The sequence below is a fragment of the Bombyx mandarina genome, chromosome 10 (assembly GCF_030267445.1).
Source record: "Bombyx mandarina strain Sakado chromosome 10, ASM3026744v2".
NCBI lineage: Eukaryota > Metazoa > Arthropoda > Insecta > Lepidoptera > Bombycidae > Bombyx > Bombyx mandarina.
In genome coordinates, this window is record NC_143217.1 from 13470150 (window position 1) to 13490299 (window position 20150).

Sequence of the window (20150 nt, forward strand, 5' to 3'; positions counted from 1 at the left end):
GTCACATATAAAATAAAGTAATGATTAAAGTTTCTAGATCTCAACTAGTGTTTCTAGAGCTTGGATTGAATGAAATTGCAATCATCAAACAGTTAATCGCTTGAGTTATATGTGAAGGCGGTGAGTTTAATAAGATTAAATTCGCAATTGTAATCTAATCAAAATAGCAGTAATAATGTAGTGTAATTATTTAATTAGAAATAACCATAAAAACATTAATAAAATAACGAAAACCGCCATTACGTATGTGTACCAATCAAAACAAACTTAACGGAATCTAGAACTTTTTTTAAGTTACAAATCTATACTTCTATACTAATATTATAAAGAGGAAAGATTTGTTTCTTTGTTTGTATTGAATAGGCTCCGAAATTACTGAACCGATTTGAAAAATTCTTTCACTGTTTGGAAACTACACATTCCCGAGTGACATAGGCTATAATCTTTTTTGAAAAAAATTAGGGATCCTGACTAAAATTCCAATAATGTTACCCAAGGTGTAAAAAATTTACCTAAAATATTCAATATACTGCGTGCTCTGCGAAAACTGTTGATGATAGAATAAAATAATGTAGGTACTACGGCTTTGGAGAACACATTATTATTTACAAAAAGTTTCACGACAGCATATTTCTAACTATTAGAGTTATGCCGCAATAAGTGTTCTTCTATTTAAAAAAATAAAACAACGTCAAATATCGTTGTAATTTTTGTTAAAGACTCGAGCGGAGCCGGGGCCGCTAGTATTAAATAAAATGAATATTAAATTTGATGGTCATTGCTGTGCCTGACATTACCAGTGCTACTGGTAGACTCATAGATTTGTATCTGCGCACACGTCGCGCTTGTCAACAATGCAAAAATGCTCTCATTTATCGAAGATCTTCCCTTTGCTTTCGGAAACAAAAACAACCCCCAAAATTATAATTTGCGTAATTACTGGTGGTAGGACCTCTTGTGAGTCCGCACGGGTAGGTACCACCGCCCCGCCTGTTTCTGCCGTGAAGCTGTAATGCGTTTCGGTTTGAAGGGTGGGGCAGCCGTTGTAACTATACTGAGACCTTAGAACTTCTATCTCAAGGTGTGTGGCGCATTTACGTTGTAGATGTCTATGTGTTCCAGTAACCACTTAACACCGGGTGGGCTGTGAGCTCGTCCACACATCTAGGCAATAAAAATAAAAAAACATCCACTTTACCTTTCCTAAAAGAGTATTAAATTTACTCATATTTAACCAATCATTAACGATCTAGCACGATTCCTGCGATGATTGAATAAAATCATGCTCGTAAAATGAAAGTCGTTAATGCAGAAAACCAATGAGTAAATTGCTAATTTTGAAACGTTGTTTGTACAATTACTCCAAACTAGGATTTTCTTCTGTGTTTTGGGTACTTGAAACACGCGTACAAGAACATAAAATATACTTCCAGACCATGAATGCCAAAGATAGTGATTTGGACCGGACTGTGTATCCGTTGTTGTCTAGTGTGGGTCCCTAAAATAAAAAAATAAACAAAAATCCCTGATCTTATGTGGAGTTTCGAAATAAAAACTCTTTTAAATTTAAAGTTATACGCATTGAATTTACGAGATTTGGACGTAAGCAAAAACTAATAGTTTATCAATAATAAAATTAATAGAAAGACATACCTTACTTTTTGAATAAGTAATTATCCTTTATTTAAAAACAAACGTTAGAATTACAAATTTAAAAGTTGCGAAAATACAGGTTTGCAGGTTCGTTGGCCCCCGACATTTGTACACATTTCATTGCGTACAATTTTCAAACTATAATTAGCAAATTAGTGTTTTTCTCTGATTATAATAAAACATATTATTTCAACGCCAGGACAGGAACCTACCCTACTGTGTTTAACACTATTTATTGCAAAAAAATCGAAATATATAAGATGGTTTGAAAATTTTTACTAATTTGAATATTATATGGTTAATTGAGTTAAATATTCTAATTTGAATAAATTACAAATAACAAGGCTTTTAAATTTAGATATTAAGATTTAATTACCATTAATAAAATATTTGTAAACGATAAGTGGATATTTGATAAATAAATTTTCAGCAAACAAATATTTCGTATCGAGCTGCAGGCCAGCCGTTATCCTGTAACAATCCAGCACATTTATGTTATAAGCAGCATATAGGTTGTGATTACACTCTATGGATATCATCATCTCATTGCCACGTACAGTCCGGCTATGGAATGAATTTCCTTCATTGACGTTTCCGCAGTGCTATGATATGTTCTGCTTCAAACGGGTTCGAAAATAGTGGCTTGCGAAATGCCGAGGCTGTACCCCTGGCATTGCTGGTGGCCATGAGTTACGTGCAATCGGGATGACAATAACATACTGTAGTCGTCATTCCAATTTGATTGATATAATTCATTTCAAAGTTGATGATATGCGGTAAAAATGATCTCCATAAATGCACTTCAAAAATAAACACATTTCGATAAAAGTCTTATTACCGGAATATCATAAATGAGGGCTTAATCAGTAATATATTAATATATATCTAATGTATTTGATATTATGTATAATATTTCGTTTTAGTAAAAATACGGTTTCAATTCTAACTAATTTCATTTTATTGTCGGCGCTATTAACGCGCTGAGCAGATTTTTTATAAGAGCCGACGTGATAATTATGTTTATTTGATAAAAAATACGAAACAAAATGACCATTGAATTTAAAATGTGGTATGATATCTTCATCTCGTTGCCGCACGTATGGCGGAGACCGCGTGCTTTACATGCAAATTTTATTTATTTACAAGGTTTTTATTCATTTTTAAATTGTAATAGAGTTGACCGACCTCATTGTATTGCTAGTTTCTTTGATAATGAACACAGAGAGAAATGTAGGCATGTGGGAATTCATTTACCGTGTGTGTTGGCTTATAATTTTGTTATCAGATTGCCAATTCATTAACTGTTAGCACTGGTGATGCAAATATTATTATCCTATTTATGATGGGCACATGAGCGAGCTCAGAACCTGTCGTTTCGCATAATCTCAATTTTGTGGGGTCATCAGAACATGAGTTTTTGTTTCATCTGAAGACACATAAAGCCTTCAACATTTTTCATAATAAGTAGTGTTTCTGTACATACATACATATTACCTGATGGTAGGATATCTTGTGAGTCCGCACGGGTAGGCACCACCACCCCACCAATCTCTGCAGTAAAGCAGTAATGCGTTTCGGTTTGATGGGTGGGGCAGCCATTGTACTGTAAAAACTGAGACCTTAGAACTCATGTCTCGAGATGGGTTGCGACATTTACGTTATAGATATCTATGGGTTCGGTTACCACTTAACACCAGGAGCTCGTCCAACCATCAAAGGTATTAAAAAAAACCTGTGTTTTCATTATCGATGAGTCAATCATGGGCAGTCAATCGTGGACTGTATAGGCAATCTAGACTGGCTTTTACGGTAACTTGTTATTAATCTTCAAAGTGAGTAAACAAAACATAAACCAGTGAATAACGCAAACAAGAGATCAATAGCGACCGCTTTACTCAAACGATTTGTTAAGTTCAAGCGCTGCGGGTATACACTTAGTGAGTGTGTGCATTGCACTGTGATATGTAAACAAAGTTCTAAGGGCTTCATGAAAATATTTTCTGTGTGTTCTCTTTGTGTCGAGAGAAAGAGAGATTAGTGAATATTTCAAAACCTTAATAGCTCAACACTTAGATGGCAAGACGAAGTGGTTATATTGTGTAATGAATAAAAGACGCGTAGAAAGAAGTACTTAGTATTAATATGATTTGTCATCAGGGATATATAAAATATCATCCATAAAAAATGTGAATGTTATAAAGGGAAGTGGAGAATATATCCTGCAATCTTACACTTGCAATCTAGGAGTAATTTCAATAATTATAAGATTCCGCAGCTAACTGTTCACACTCTCTCCAGGCTTAGTGATTATAATTACCATTGTGGCGAGAGTCTTTATCGTAAATTCCCGGGGCAGCAACTCAGCTACCAGACTAGCAGTATCAGATGAGAGTGCACTCCTTCCTAGTTAGTTCCTTAATATGAACCAACACAATACTATAGATATCCCTTCGATTGTTTACTTTTGAGAATAGATATTCTGACACATTCTGTCGATTTTGATCCAAAACGCATTCCGTCAGTGTAATCAAATTATGTGTACGATTTGTAATTGATTCAACAATACAACAATTACTATGACCAGATGACCAGATTGTGTCGCTTATCGGAAACATTAGTAAGAAGAAGATCTTTCACCGAGCGGGTGTTATGATTCGGTAGATCGACGGTCCGAATTATCGACACATTATATAATCTGTCTTAATAATAATCTTGTGAATGAGATTAGTATGTATGAAGTTAGAGAAGCAGTGAGAAGTATGAAAAGCGGAAAATCGGAAGGACCAGACGGTATACCAGTGGAAGTATGGAAGATACTGGGAGAAGACGGATATAAGTGGCTGACTTTATTCTTCAATAAGCTGCTGCAAGAAGAAGTGATCCCTACGGAATGGAGCATCAGTAAGCTGGTGCCCATATACAAAAATAAAGGGGATATGCAAGACTGTGGCAGCTATCGGGGAATAAAGCTTATGTCTCATAGTATGAAAGTTTGGGAGAAAGTGATAGAAAAGCGATTGCGAGATGAAAGTGAGATCACCCAAAACCAGTTCGGGTTCATGCCTGGTCGCGGGACAACGGACGCCATATTTGCACTACGCCAAGTGTGCGAAAAACATCGCGACGTGCACAGGAATCTGCATATGGTGTTCGTTGATCTAGAAAAAGCGTACGACCGAGTACCTAGAGCAGTTTTGTGGTGGGCATTGAATGAGAAAGGTATACCTGGTAAGTATGTGAGGTTAATCTGTGCCATGTACAGTCGAGCCAGGACGTATGTACGAACCGCCGCGGGGAATTCCGACGAGTTCAATGTGGCAGTGGGCTTACACCAAGGGTCTGCACTAAGTCCCTATCTCTTCCTGCTTGTGATGGATGCCTTGACATCGGAGATACAGGAAGAGCCCCCTTGGTGTATGCTGTTTGCCGATGACATAGTGCTCGTCGGAGAAAACGGGCTCGAGGTCCTAAACATACTGGAGAAATGGCGATGCAAGTTGGAGAGTGTTGGCCTAAAAATCAGCAGATCGAAAACCGAACATCTGTTCTGTGATTTTGGCGGTCTCTCCAATTTTACACCCATTTCCCTCGACGGAACACTTTTGCCAGTATGTCAAGACTTCCGATACCTAGGGTCTGTTATCCAAAGCGACGGTGAACTGGATCGTACTGTGAGGCACAGAATTGACGCAGGGTGGATGAAATGGCGGCAGGTCACGGGCACCATATGTGACTCGCACATCCCTCTTCCCCTAAAAGGGAAGATATATAAGACCTTAATAAGGCCTGCCGTCTTGTATGGATTAGCTTGTTGGACAACGAAAGTGGCGGATGAAAGGCGATTGCATGCAGCAGAGATGCGAATGTTGCGATGGATGTGTGGAGTAACGAGAATGGATAGAATACGGAATGAATATGTTAGAGGAAGTCTGAAAGTGGCACCTGTGACAGAGAAGCTGAGGAGTGCACGTTTGTGATGGTATGGACATGTGATGAGACGGAATGAAAATGAAGTTGTTAAGAGAGTATTAACTATGAATGTGGAAGGATTTAGAGGAAGAGGTAGACCTAAGAAGAAATGGATGGATTGTGTGAAAGACGATATGGGTAGGAGGGGAGTGAGCGAAGAAATGGTATATGATAGAAGAGTATGGAAGGAGAAAACATGTTGCGCCGACCCCAGGTGACTGGGAGAAGGGCAGGATAATGATATATACCAGCCTATCTTGTAAATATCATTAGCGCAATTCAGCTTTTATTAGACTTCTTCCATTCGTTGAAAGAATGTTGCGTTGCATTTGTTAAAATGCTCAAATTCTTATCTCACTTTAAAGTATTATTTTCAACCCCTCATGGATATATGTACTACATATTATATGAAGAGCTGGCGAGAAGGAAGGCTCAAGAAAAGCTGGCGTTGTTATGATGCTACGAAAGCTTTTTTTTCCCCTACCTATTCCTAAGGCCTAAGAGATTATTCCAGCTACGCCCAGAGGGGTGAGCTCAGAGTTGAGAAAATTTGCTAACACTAGCCCTAACAAGAGCAGTGCTTCGCAGGATCTACCGTCGGATCGAAATCGCGACCCGCTGAGAAGATCCGGCGAGAAACTCAGTGGGCCGTGTCTATGGCATCCGAAAGTCGACCATTAATCTACTTGCGATGCATTCCAAGAGGTTTTTTGATCATTATTTTACAATCTAAGTTACGGAATGCATTCCCCGGTTTCAATTACGCATTCCCAAACGTGTGCGTAGGCCAGTAATTAGTATAGGAGTTTTATTTATTTCTCAGCTGTTTAAATCCGCATTACAGTGTATTTATGTACAAATATATCTGTACGCGCTTGTGCGCAGATGAGCGTCCTACCCACCGGATGGCATTATACACACACATACTTCGCATTTTTGGCATTTCTAGGCAGAGGCATAGTGAAGCCGCTCCCTAGAAATATTTTCAGTAACAATAGTGTCCGTAGCAGCTCTAATTACAACAATAAATACAAATTACAAAGGTCAGGAATAATGTAGGTATACATAATTAATCCTCCAACATTCGAACTTACATAAGTATTTAATTAACCGAACCCCTCCGGATATGAAATGCGATCAGTGATCGCGCCTACTGAGTTTTTTTTCTTCTAAACACATTAATATTGCCAACACATTGAATATCATATATCTCTTGGGCTAAGGATTGAATTCCTTTGAAACTACGAACAAAAGACTGGAGGTAAATATGTAGGTGAGTTGTACCTTAAAAAATGTTCGGTATTCCTTTATTTATGATGCTATTGTAATCGAAACAAAAGTGTGAGATAAACTCTAACGTGAGATATTCTAGTGTCTTCGGATAATATTAAATGCATTAACACTGTCAATACGTTGCTAGCAGGCTACCAGCAGTGATATATTTCTCTCGCTTTAGTATTTAAATATTCAAGCTCAGCTTGTAGTTATTTAATGGGATGCATCTGCCCACAGCCAGGACTAAGGCCATAAGAGATCGCTTGAAGCAGTTTATTCGCTGTTTTATAACCATATTTATTTCTATGCACTAGTGATGGACGAGTATACCTAATATTAAAATCAGTTCATGGATGAGGGAGAAAATATTTTTTTATTATTATGATGTATCATTTTCAAAATAAATAAACTTATTTAAATTACTGTTAAATATATGTACCGATAGTTCTTCATTTTAGGGATGAGATTACACAACTATTTCGATATCCCGCGTGTGTTTGGGGTGCCTTGACCTGCCTTTCTTAATAAGCGTTAAGTTCCGAAACAATGGAGCTTTGAGGAACAATGCAGGCTTTGACGGTGCGGTTGGTAATCGGCAGGACGGTAGCATGCTGCGGTGCTCATTCAGGGTTGCCCATAAACACTACATTTACTGGGATTTTGTAAATTAAACTTGAAGCATTTGTAGCATGGTAAGGCGCCTAGGGTATTCATGTGACCATATACTGTTTGAATCCTGTTAATATGGTATATGCGACTTTCTATAAATTATATTTTTTCCTAACTTGTTCGCTGGTAGCCTAAGGGGTTATCCTCAACAAGCTCTGGCATCTTATAACAATAATATTTTTTGTATTTTCAAAAACACGTAAGTTGTGTAGTCGCGTCCCATCCTTACGTTCTGGAACAATCAGCAATAGAACGTAAATAACGCGCCGGCACAATGGAGTCATTACCCAGAATGTCGCAGTTTATTTACCACACTTTACGTACGATTTACTGCTAGTTGTTCAAGGGCAATAGCTGATCGGACTCGTCATTCGACTTGCTGATAAAACTAGCGCTTCTGACGCATATCAGCTTTGAATATCCGATTGGTATATGTGAACGTTATTTTTTGCATATTTTGTAGTTTGTGAGCTGTAACAATTTTACAGTAACGTACCTCTTGATGGTCCTTACGTAACTTTTCCTTTTAAGAGTTATCCTTTTATTCCTACTGTGAAGCAATCACTAATTGTTAAACTTTAACCTCATGCCCCGAGCTAAATGGTATTCATGGTGGTGGGTGTTGGCTCCTCGAAAACAAGCAAGCTGAGAGTTCGTTAACAGAACACTTCAAAATTCTCAGCAAACAAAAGCCATAGTACATGAACAATAATGAAGTGCTAACAATAGAGTGCAGCGTCCCTTTGTGAAACCGTTTGCTTGTACAATATCATCCCTACAGAACGAAATGTGCTCTACATCAATAAAGTTTTGACAACTAACGAAATTCACTTCTGATCCGTGTTGCGCAAGCCACAAGCGGTGGCGTTTTTGAAAGATTTCAATTTATTTATTGTGTTATAATAACAAGAAAAGTATGTATTGTGATGCCTGTGTCGCGTAAAATGTTAAAACTATTAATGTCACGATTATTGTGGTAGGTAACTGTAATATTTTGGATTAAATTCAGCTTTTATTGGAAATAGAATCATAAAAAAATCTAGAAGCCTTTATTTATTTACTTATTACTTTTATAGTCTTTTTTTATTTTATTTTTTTATTGCTAAGTTGAGTGGACGAGCTCACGGTCCACCTGATGTTAAGTGGTTACCAGAGCCCATAGACATCTACAACGTAATGCCACCACCTACCTTGAGATGTAAGTGATAAGGTCTCAGTTTTCCCGTACAAGGGCTGCCACACCTTTTTTTCTCTACCTGAACTGGTAGCCTTTTGAGGCTATGCCAGCATCACGGAGCAAATAGGCGAGCTCACGGGGCTCTAACCTGAGGACGTTACTAGCACTAGTTGAATCCACTGAGAAGATCCGGCACGAAGCTCAGTGGACTGTATCTGATTACTACTTTACGGCAGAAATAGGCAGAGTGGTATCTATGCGGTCGTTTCTCTCTTCTCTCTTCTGGTAAATTCTCAATCCCTAGACTTGTTGCACTTATGAAACCTCAAATTGTAAAAATGCATTTCACCTACAGGAACTGATGACTTAGACCATCGTGAATACAAGTGGCGTGACTAACACACAGTCGTTCCGCTTTATTTATATCAATGGTGTAAATGTCAATTTGACGGTATTGTCACGAGATGACGAGCTTTTGTACTAAAGTTTTACGTATGAGTTTGCATTAAAAAATGTGCTTTTATGATTTTAACGTTACTGATTTTAGCTGAAGTGTATGTAAAGGACATAAATATGCCAGTCATACACGACATCGGATATTGGCGACAGCGGACGCACAGGAGAGTACATTCACAAGTACCTTGAGACTATATTGAAGAATCAATCTTATTGGAATATTGCTAAAATCAAACTATCAAACAAACTAGAACTTATTTTTACTTCGCAGCAAGCTAGACAAGAAGCTAGTGAAGTTCACAATATGTCTTCCCCCGAATACCCAAAGTAATGTCCTAGAGAAGAGTTAACTAGGAACGTGAAGTAGTGAAAATGTTTGCCCAACTTGAAACTTGATTGTATGAGCTTGATGTCGAAGAGGAAAAAATAATTTATGTCGTTCCGAAGCTACCATACGAGTAACGCTTAATATCAGTGGCCCTGAAATAGCTTTCCCTAGTCTACGTTATAAAACATTAACTTCAATGGATGAATCTCGTTAAACACTTATTCATTTATCGGAACTTGCAAATTAAATGACGGCAACTCGGAGAAGCTAATGGTTGCTGGCAAAGTGGACGGAAAAAGACCACCGGGCATAGGCCACATTAGACAGACCAGATCCGCACTACTCTCGACACCAAAGTCCACGATGCTCTACATTCGACGGCAGGTAGACAAATGGTGTAGAGTAATCTACAATAAACTCTGTTGCAAGGAGGTGATCACGACCCTCAGTATTGAGGAAACCGAAGCGAAAAGCTGGAGAAGCAAATTAAACAGTACTACAGCTAATCCGGTTTTTAACATTTCAAGTCTAATGTAATAATCACTTCTCAAAAGGGCCTCACGAACACAAGTATAAATTAGGGTCCCCCTGTACGTTCAGTGTAACCGGTTCCCAGTTCTTGAAGGGTAAAACTCTACAATAGTTGACGTAAACTAATTAATCTAATAACAACAATAACCTAAAATATCAATAGAATTAAATTAAATTATATAACTTTATACACTTCAGAGAATAAGCTTTGTATTAATTGCTTTTATTGGATACATGAATAAAAAAGCACTTCCTTTATGAATTGCTCTATGGATAAGGGCTAATTTTATTAATAGGATTTATATTTATTTGTAAATTTCCAGACTGTACAGTCGTTCTGGAAGTGAGCGAACACTAAAATAATAAATAATATAGAGCTTAAGTGATGCTACATACACGTAAGAGAAACCTAGCAGTCCACATTCACAAATATAGATACATTCTGTGTGAGCGTGTATAATGACGTTGATGAAAAATTGTAAATTTTCTCCGACACAAATACGCGACGTACAGCTTTCCACAAACGTAAAATGTTTTTTTTTTTCAATACGAAACATTCGACAATCGAGCCATATCCAATTACAAGAAAATAACTAGGTAGCGAAAAAATCCATTACTGACGTGTGTGTTGATAATAAACGGTTTCTTCACACGTGACGATGTGGTAAGGCTGACTTTACACTTAGGTTACGGATTATGACAAATGCTCTTGTTCTTAGAATAGTATTTTTATTGGTGGCCAGACGTTGACATCATTCTCTTCGTGTCCATTCAATGCGACCCCCTAAGCTTGAGGTCTCACAATCAGATCGATCTAACCCATGAAAATTTTTACTGGTGGTAGGACCTCTTGTGAGTCCGCGCGGGTGGGTACCACCACCCTTCTTATTTCTGCCGTGAAGCAGTAATGCGTTTCGGTTTGAAGGGTGGGGCAGCGGTTGTAACTATACTTGAGACCTTAGAACTTATATTTCAAGGTGGGTGGCGCATTTACGTTGTGGATGTCTATGGGCTCCAGTAACCACTTAACACCAGGTGGGCTGTGAGCTCGTACACCCATCTAAGCAATAAAAATATATAAAGCGTAATTACGGGTTTGAAAGATGGGGCCGTTGTTATACTATACTATTGAGATTCATGGTACCACTTAACATCAGGGCGGTGAACATATTGACGATTCAATACAAAAAAAACACGATGAATAATGATGAAAGATGCGATTATAAAAGAGCACTTAACATCTAAACATGTTAAATCAGGAAGGAATATTATGACGTCACACAAAATAGGAACACTGTCGAAAAGTTGCGAAGCCCAGGCCAGATTGCTTCGTAGATCACATTATATTTGCACCTTGAATTCCGTTCATATTTCTCTTTGATCGTAAAACGTATTCAGGCAAGGATATGTTAACTGAGTAATTGATACCGGTTTAGTTTCGATCCCTGTTCAACGCGTAAGCAATTCGAACAAATTGCATTCTGAATATTTTTACATACATTTTCAATTTTTAATAATATAAGGAGTTGCTCCTTTTTTTAACGATGCTAGAAAATGTAGTGTGGAAATTTGTGTGAAGAATTTATGTAATAGACTGACAATTGATTCAATGACTATTGGCATGGCTATGGTCCGCCACAAATAGAGAGAGATGGAGAAGTCTCTCAAAAGAGTAACCAATTATTAAGACACGTAACCACGACCACTCCAGCAGGAGTATACGACTGAGAAGAAGAATGGTGATAGCATTTTGTTCATTATCAAATATACCGGTCTACCCGGTGTTAAGTGGTTATCGGAGTGGTGAATGCCGCCGGTCATCTTGAAACAAGAAGTTTTAGTGTCCGTTGTATTTTATAACAGTTGTCTTTGAACGTATGAGCTGCTTCGTGGCTGAAAAAGTCAGAATGGTGGTACGTACCCATGTGGGTGCATAATACGTCTTATCATTTGTAAATGCCAATTGGCGATCACAGTACGTTAATTTAATAATAACAGAACGCTAATGTCCATTCATTAGCGGCCTTTTACGACACCCGTGAGGAAACATGGGCTAGACTTTAAGGCTATTCATTATAGACGGTTACTGTTGACAGAGAAGTCGTGGTCACGTGGAATCTTTGTTTATTAAAGCCTTGACAGCTGTTCTCCATAATTCCTGAACTGAGGCTTGGTACACGCACTCGTTAAGTGGCGTTTTGGTAAAGATTTTCACTTGATCAATCCAGCGCATGGGGCTTCGTCAACGAGGTCTTTTACCGTTGATCCTACCCTGAACAACAAGTCTCTCGATAGACTCTGCTGGCCGTCGCGGTACGTGTCCAAAATATCGGAGTATCCTGTATTGCACTGTTGACGACAGTCTTTGAGAGATGTATTTATTCATTTTCTGAATGGGTGACTTTGGGTGTATTTTAGTCGCTTGATTGAATACCATTGAAATTGAGCCATTCTCATAGTATAGTATATATACGAAAAAGCTAACGCTGCTGTCCATATTACACCCAGAAAGTGAGGTCAGCAGGGAGTAGATGAGTAGATCCCGAAACCAAACTCAATGGCGCAAATTGAAAGAGGCCTCGAGTCCACCAATGGACAAGTGTTTGATGAAGATGATAACATCGCGCCATAAAACTTCAAACTAGATTATAATTCTATGTATGTAAGAATAGCTGTCCCAAACTTGACTTCAGTTTCAAGCTTGATTGCTTGGCGGCAAATTAAGTAGCAACTCACATGAGCTCACAACATTATTTGCTATTAGTGCTATGAGAACTGTAAAATATAATTACAGCATTTACACGTATCGTAAAACTGTTTTAGTATTCGTTATTCTAGGCACACGGAAGTCAAGCAATAGATCTCTCATCCAATATAATGTCGATGCGTAACTTGCGGATTTATCGCTACATCAACCTCATGACTTGAGGTAGATAACGGTGTTCTTAGGTATCAATTAATGCCCAAAACCGTTCAATGGCGGTTATCGAACTCAATAAAATTAAGATATTAATTTTCTTGGCCGTGTTTCCAGCAGTTCTGAGCCGTGACCCGCGTGTACAAGTGTGAGTCGACCGGACCGTGACGGATCCGCGCAGGTGCTGGCGTCGCGGACCGTGTAACGAGGGTATTGTGGTACGCTCCCACGTCACTCGCTATTGTTGACCCTTTACGACACTTCAAATTATATGTGACAAAAAAGAAATTTTCCAAATTAATTTCATTGTGACGACCGTCGACTTCTTTCTACTTTTTAAAGTGTCATCCGCTTGAAATGGTTCATCTACTCTTATGTGAACTTCCGTCTTCGATAGCCAGGAACCAATACAGGGATTGCAGTAGTTCGCTTAATTCTTTACTGACATATTTATATTTCCACTCTTACAAATTTTTAGATACGTTTTTTTTCTAGTGCCCTTGTAGGCAGACGAGCATACGGTCTACCTGATGGACAGTGATTACCATCGCCCATTGACTTCAGCAATGCCGAGCCAAGCCGCTGCCTACCTTTTTTAATGTTTTCACCACAAACACATGGCCTTACACGTTTTTTTCAACTACCCCCTGTACTTCGTTTTCCGCCGTTTTTAATAATCGTCCCTACTACCGCCATTGTTCTACTATCAGTGTTGCCACATGGCAATCCAAATATTATCTTAATTTTAAAATGTTAAATTGTTAATAATTATATTATAGTTATTTTACAATAAATCTTACACATATCTATTGACAAACGAAACAGAAATTCATCAATAAAATAAAATAAATTCTGACAACTAAAACTATAAAGTATTCAAAACGTTAAAAATAAAATAAGAACTAGACACTGAATCGTAAAAGATTTTTTTTAACTACATGTACTAGTCGCGAAATCAAGTAAATTAATCAAATATTTCATTCAAGATCCGTAGCAATAAAGTTGACAAACCTTTTTCGTGGGTTTCTCTTTAAAACATCCGATTAACACTGCGTGTGGGTGATGTGGCTCTATAAGCGAAAGATATGCAATTCGTAGTATAATTACGAGTGAGCTAATAAATAGCCGATCAGATTATCATTTTATAACATGTGTATAGCTTACGAAACCCAGTAGGCTGATATACCTCGTACGTAGGCGTGGAATAAGTTAAATTGTTAAAAATATGGTGTGTTCTTCAGTTTTTACGAGTCGTATACGTAATTATAAGTAATATTACGATTTCATATTGCGTTGTAGGAGGTAACGACAAAGGAAAGATCTCCCGCCGAGCTGGGAAATTGCTGTAAATATGTAAACTTATCTTGAAAATGTCTTTAGCGAGATTCAGGCGTCTGTCAAATTTCTTTTTTTTCCTACCTATGCTGATAACCTTGAAAGGATATTTCAGCTTCACCTTGACGCTTAGGTGAGCTCACGGGGCTCAAACCAGAAGTGTTGCTAACATTGACCCTAGCAGGAGCAATGCTACGCAGAATCTACCACCGAATTAGAAACATGACCCACTGAAACGATCCGGCGAGAAACTCAGGGGGCTGTGTCTATGGCTTAATTTACTCGTCGAGCCCTTCATCGCAAGCGACGGGTTCAGCGAGGTCAAATCTCTTGTGTTCTGTCATAGCTATCACCACACGTTTGATATTTTTGTTCAATTGTTTCCATCGTTTCGACCTTAGAGTTTTCATGATAACAAAATACAAGAAATAATTCAATTCATATTCGAATATCTTGTAAAAAAATCCGAACTTTCGAATACTCTCCATTTCGAAGAATCGAAGAATCTCCATCGACAATTCTCGGAAACACGAGAAAATATACAAAGAAAACAACATTTTTTTTTACAAACGTTTAATTTTATTTATTCAAATGTAAACGTGAGCGGTTGTGTTTTCCGTGGAATGAAAACGTCGGTAGTCACCGAAGCGTGTCTTCGCATCCGCGGGGCGGGCCGCACGGCACGAGCATTCCTCATTATAAAAAGTCATTTATGTATATCTCTTAGAATAACAATTAATAAAAATTTTATTACCTTCCTTCGTTTACCTACATTTCCTACGTTTACTGGTGGTAGGACCTCTTGTGAGTCAGCGCGGGTAGGTACCACCGACCTGCCTATTTCTGTCGTGAAGCAGCAGTGCGTTTCGGTTTGAAAGATGGGGCAGCCGTTGTAACTATACTTGAGACTTTAGAACTTACATCTCAAGGTGGGTGGCGCATTTACGTTGTAGATGTCTATGGGCTCCAGTAACCACTTAACACTAGGTGGGCTGTGAGCTCGTCCACTTATCTAAGCAATAAAAAAAAACCTTTTAGTTTAGTTACCGTTTATTTCATTATTTATATTTTTAACCAACATTTGGTGACGAACTGCTTTCCCTAGTTTTATCGTATAGGAACTTCGACTTTGTAACTCGTATTGCATTTACGTAGTGATGTCTATGGGCCCCATAGGTCATTTATGTAGTACGAAGTAGCCTCAAGCTCGTCAACCCATCCACTAGAATAAAATACGTGCCAAGTTTTTTTTTATTGCCTTTGTAGGCAGACGAGCATACGGCCCACCTGATGGTAAGCGGTCACTGTCGCTCATGGACGTCAGCAATGGCAGGGGCAGAGCCAAGCTGCTGCCTACCAAGTCTCGAACCTGTGATGTCTAGTCGACGACCGCACAAGTTGTGGTGAGCACGACTGCGTTGAAGACGTAAGTAAATTGATGAAACAAAACAGGCGTATCCCACGGATTCTCACCAGCAGAGTTCAATGAAAAGCTTATGTTTGAATTAATATCTTGTTTCTTTTTTCGATTCATGAATAATTCAACAACATACCCACTTATCAGTTTGTGAAGATTACTTTTGAATAAAAATTAATTAACAGAACAGTAGCCATAACAGTCAAATTAATTCAAAATTTAATAACGGCATTATACAAATGTTATATTTTAATGAGAACGTAACTGAAAATTCACAAAATAATTAATTCACTAAACATTTTGTTTAAAATGTAATAGAAGCTGCAGTTCAGTTTACAGTAACATCAGTAATTGTGTCATTTCGGGTCTAAGTGATGTCTATTCCATCTTCGTGAAAGGCGTTTGTGGACACATGTATTGTTTTTGTTAATTGTCGCTATAAGCAGACCAGCATACGGCTCGATTGATGGTTAATAGTTATCATGACGCCTTCAGCTCTAACACTAGGAGCAGGCTTAGGGACCCGGTAACCGTACTCGTCGAACTCGCTGAACCCATGCATCAGCTCATTGAGTTTCTCGCCGGATCTTCTCAGTGGGTCGCGATTCCTATCCGGTAGTAGATTAATTCACGAAGCAATTGCTCTTGAGTTGTTAGGTCTCCTTCGGAGGCGCTCGGGCAGTTGTTAGCAAATCTCACCCCTCCTGGCTGAGCCTTTGCTTGCCCACATGTCCTGGTGAAACTGGAAAGGCCTCCGGGCCACCAGTAATCTTTCAATCATAAAAAAATAAATAATGGTCATCAATGGTGGCTAATGGATCGCAATTCACGCAAAACAGCGAAACCGTTGGTTAATGAAACTGTTTTTTTTATTATGGAAAAATTCGCACCTCTTTGCGGCATTCGAACCCCGATATAGTCGCATCGTTTGATATAAGTACACTTATCATGTTCTGAAGATAATTATCTCGTACTATAAAATCATTATAATAAAGGCAACAATACATTTTAATTCCTAAGTTTAAGTACCATTACGGTCGTACCCTATACATCAGGGTAAGCAGATAATCGAATACACCACTAATTGGTAAACTGTACAATAGATGTGTGGATTGCTTTAATGATAGAGCACGGAGAGACTCCTTGCGCTCTATTATCATCGCCGACAGGATAATCGGTCGAATGATGGCCACATACATCTAGAGTCGATGACCATACGTAATCTTAGGACTTGATATACAAGTATAATATGTCAATTAATCACACGAAGTGCCTTCTTGCTATCTTTCTTCTAACTCTCTCTAAGACTCATGTTAGAAGAGGGTCATCGTGATGCCTGAAAAGAGTGCCCACAAGCAATAAGTTCATAATATCTTAATTGTATATATAATTATATCTTTTAAATATTTTCCTCGCTAACACTATTTTACTTTACTTTTACACAACCAACGCTAGTTCTCTATGTATTACTTTAATCCGGTTGTTACAAAACGAACTTTACCATTATGGAACATACGGTTCACATTTAAGGAAGTGTGAAGAATTTCTCCGACGATTTTGGTCCGACATTCCTCAGATACTTTGAGTTAATGTTGAGGTTTCTTCATACGAAATATCTTTTACATAAAAATTTGGAGAAAAATGAGACTGCACTTTCTCAGAAGAACATAAATCGGAAATTTCCTGAACTGCCTCTGATATTAATAATGACACTACTGAATATTTGAAATCCCACTACATTGGTCTGAAGAATGAAATGCAAATTGGTACCAGAGCTGTTCTACCCGGTAAACCACGCGATTACTACATGACAGAAATAGACAGGATCGTATTACTGAGACATCTTGTGAGTCTGCACAAGATTTTCTATCGACACCAGCAATAAACTCATATCTATACTAATATATAAATCTACAGTGGTTTTTACGAATGTCCCGTTATAACTACTGAACCATGCATCCGATTGACTTGAGACTTGGTATCCATGTAGAAAAACTTAATGGATAGGCTAATATTTATATGAGTGTTGGATTCCCTACACCTGTTGCGGGGGCGCTAATGATGAGAATCTTTGTGGGGGTGAGAAATAATAATGTTAATTTTAAATGCCCAGCGAAGCAGACGGGTACAGTTAGTTTCTTATAAAATTGTAGAGAAAGTTTATAAGACAACAAAGCATCCTGTGCTACGTACTTATGCCGCTGGTTTCGCGTTTAAATTCAAACTAACAAAATAAAATGAAGTTCAAAGAAGATTGTATGGCACGAAACAAAACAGATAAAAAAATGTAAACCGCGCCTTGGACCGGTTTAGGCGAGTCTTGAATAATTTCACTATAAGTATATAACTGTGAATGTTTGGAACTTGTGTTATTAACTGGAGCTGTATCGTCTTTATACTATACGAAATTATTTAGATACAACGTGCGTCATCTGGTTTCATTCGTGTATTTTTACTAAAAATAAATAAAAAAAACCATTACTCTCTAATACAAAACAAAAAAGGAATATCTTAATATACCCACCATAAATAATTTTAATTCTTCTGTCCGTGGATATGTTAGGGAATTATTCCTACACAGCTGGACTGATTTTAATTAAATTTTAGGTTTGTTTATGTGGATTGAAGAATGGTATAGTTACAAAATTCAGTCCACTACAAAAAAAAATGTATTTTATAACAAAATTTAAAAAAATTCGGATTTAAGACGTGTGTACAGGAAAAAGTCTGTCGGGTTCGTTGGTAATATATAATAATAATATATAACCCTCCTCACCGTAAAATACATCTTTACCAAAAATCACTCCCAAATATAGCCCGTCTACAATTACCATTTTCATTCAAAGTATACAATCTATACTTCTATACTAATATTATAAAGCTGAAGAGTTTGTTTGTTTGAACGTGCTAATCTCAGGAACTACTGGTCCGATTTGATTTTTGTCAGTTTCGGATAGCTCATTTATTGAGGAAGGCTATAGACTATATAACATCACGCTAAGACCATTACAAACGGAGCACCAATAAACAATGTTTCAAAATCGGTTTCTGTTTTCTTTCTACGTAAATGAAGTCGCAGGTAAAATTTAGCGTTATGCCAAAGTAACTACTCCACGCGGACGAAGTCGCGGGCAAAAGCTAGTAGCGCTTAATACTTTTTAAATCCTATAATTTATAATGCTTGAGTCCGATTACTAGCAAGACTGCAACATGAATGACCGTTGTTTCTCTTAACCCAATAGACGCCAGCCCAACATCATGTGGATGGCAACCCTGAGATATTTGCTTCAATTACTCGAGTGCTTCTAGCGCAAGACTCTCCTGGCGGATGTTTTTATTGCTTGACTTCGAAGACAATTTATAAACACAACTATTTTTCAATTATTTTAATACCAGTCGCCTAGATAACATGAATCCCAGTAAAGAGTTTGCATGACGTTGTTAGGATCGAATTGTGGTTAAAAAAATTATTATTGATATAAACAGATTAACTCGCAGCTCACATACATCAATGAAATGAAATCAAATCAAATCAAAAAAAAATTTATTCAACATAAATGAAAGTACATACTTGTTGAACGTCAAAAGATCAACATACTGCCAATTCACAAGAACTAGCCTCCGTCCTGAGACGAATTGGCAAGAAACTCAGCGGGCATGTCCTTTTTTTTTTAAATATTAGATTATTATTATTATTATTATTTTTTAATATTCATTTTTACAATAAGTATTATAACATAACAATTATTACAATATTGAAATGCCCGGAGCGAGCAACTCATTCCCACTTTGTGCAATCTTCTAGATAGATTATTGCACAGATGTTCTTTAATAGTTTTCTTAAACCTATGTACCTATATATGTAGGTTCTGAACATCTTGTGGGATTTTGTTGTACAGGTGCACAGACAAACACCCGAATGCATTTCGTATCTTATGTAACCTACTCATCGGCACAACAAGCTTGTGTTTGTTCCTAGTATTTCTATTATGTAGGTATGTCCGACATTTTAGGAAACTCCTCAATATGTTTACGAACATACATCAAATTTTCAATTCATTTTCATTTCAATAACATAACAATTTAAAGGTCATCAAGCTTCTCAATAAAATCAAAACGATCTAAGTAGGTCCCAATGGTTCGCCTTTTTAATAACACTTTTAAAATCAACCACAACGTGTGACATAAATGGCAAAATGTTTGTGTTGTGTCAATTTAAAAATATGAGCTTTCCGATTTCCTAATGCGGAGCATTAAGGATTATTCCAGAAAGTCTTTTACCTATTGTCAACAAGTGCTTGAGTAAGCTACCATATCCCTCATTTCTAACAAATAAATTAGATGAATGAACAGCCTACAAACAGCCTTTCGTAATTCATCAAAAATCTCTATCTCGTCTCTAGTTCAGAGATTTGCAATTCCG

The 20150-nt window shown here is 37.6% G+C and overlaps 1 protein-coding gene across 1 annotated transcript in view; it reads left to right on the top strand.

The window, feature by feature from the left end:
- The window catches only part of sprt (PDZ domain-containing protein sprite), a 58440-nt gene that overhangs the window by 607 nt on the left and 37683 nt on the right, over nucleotides 1–20150 (top strand).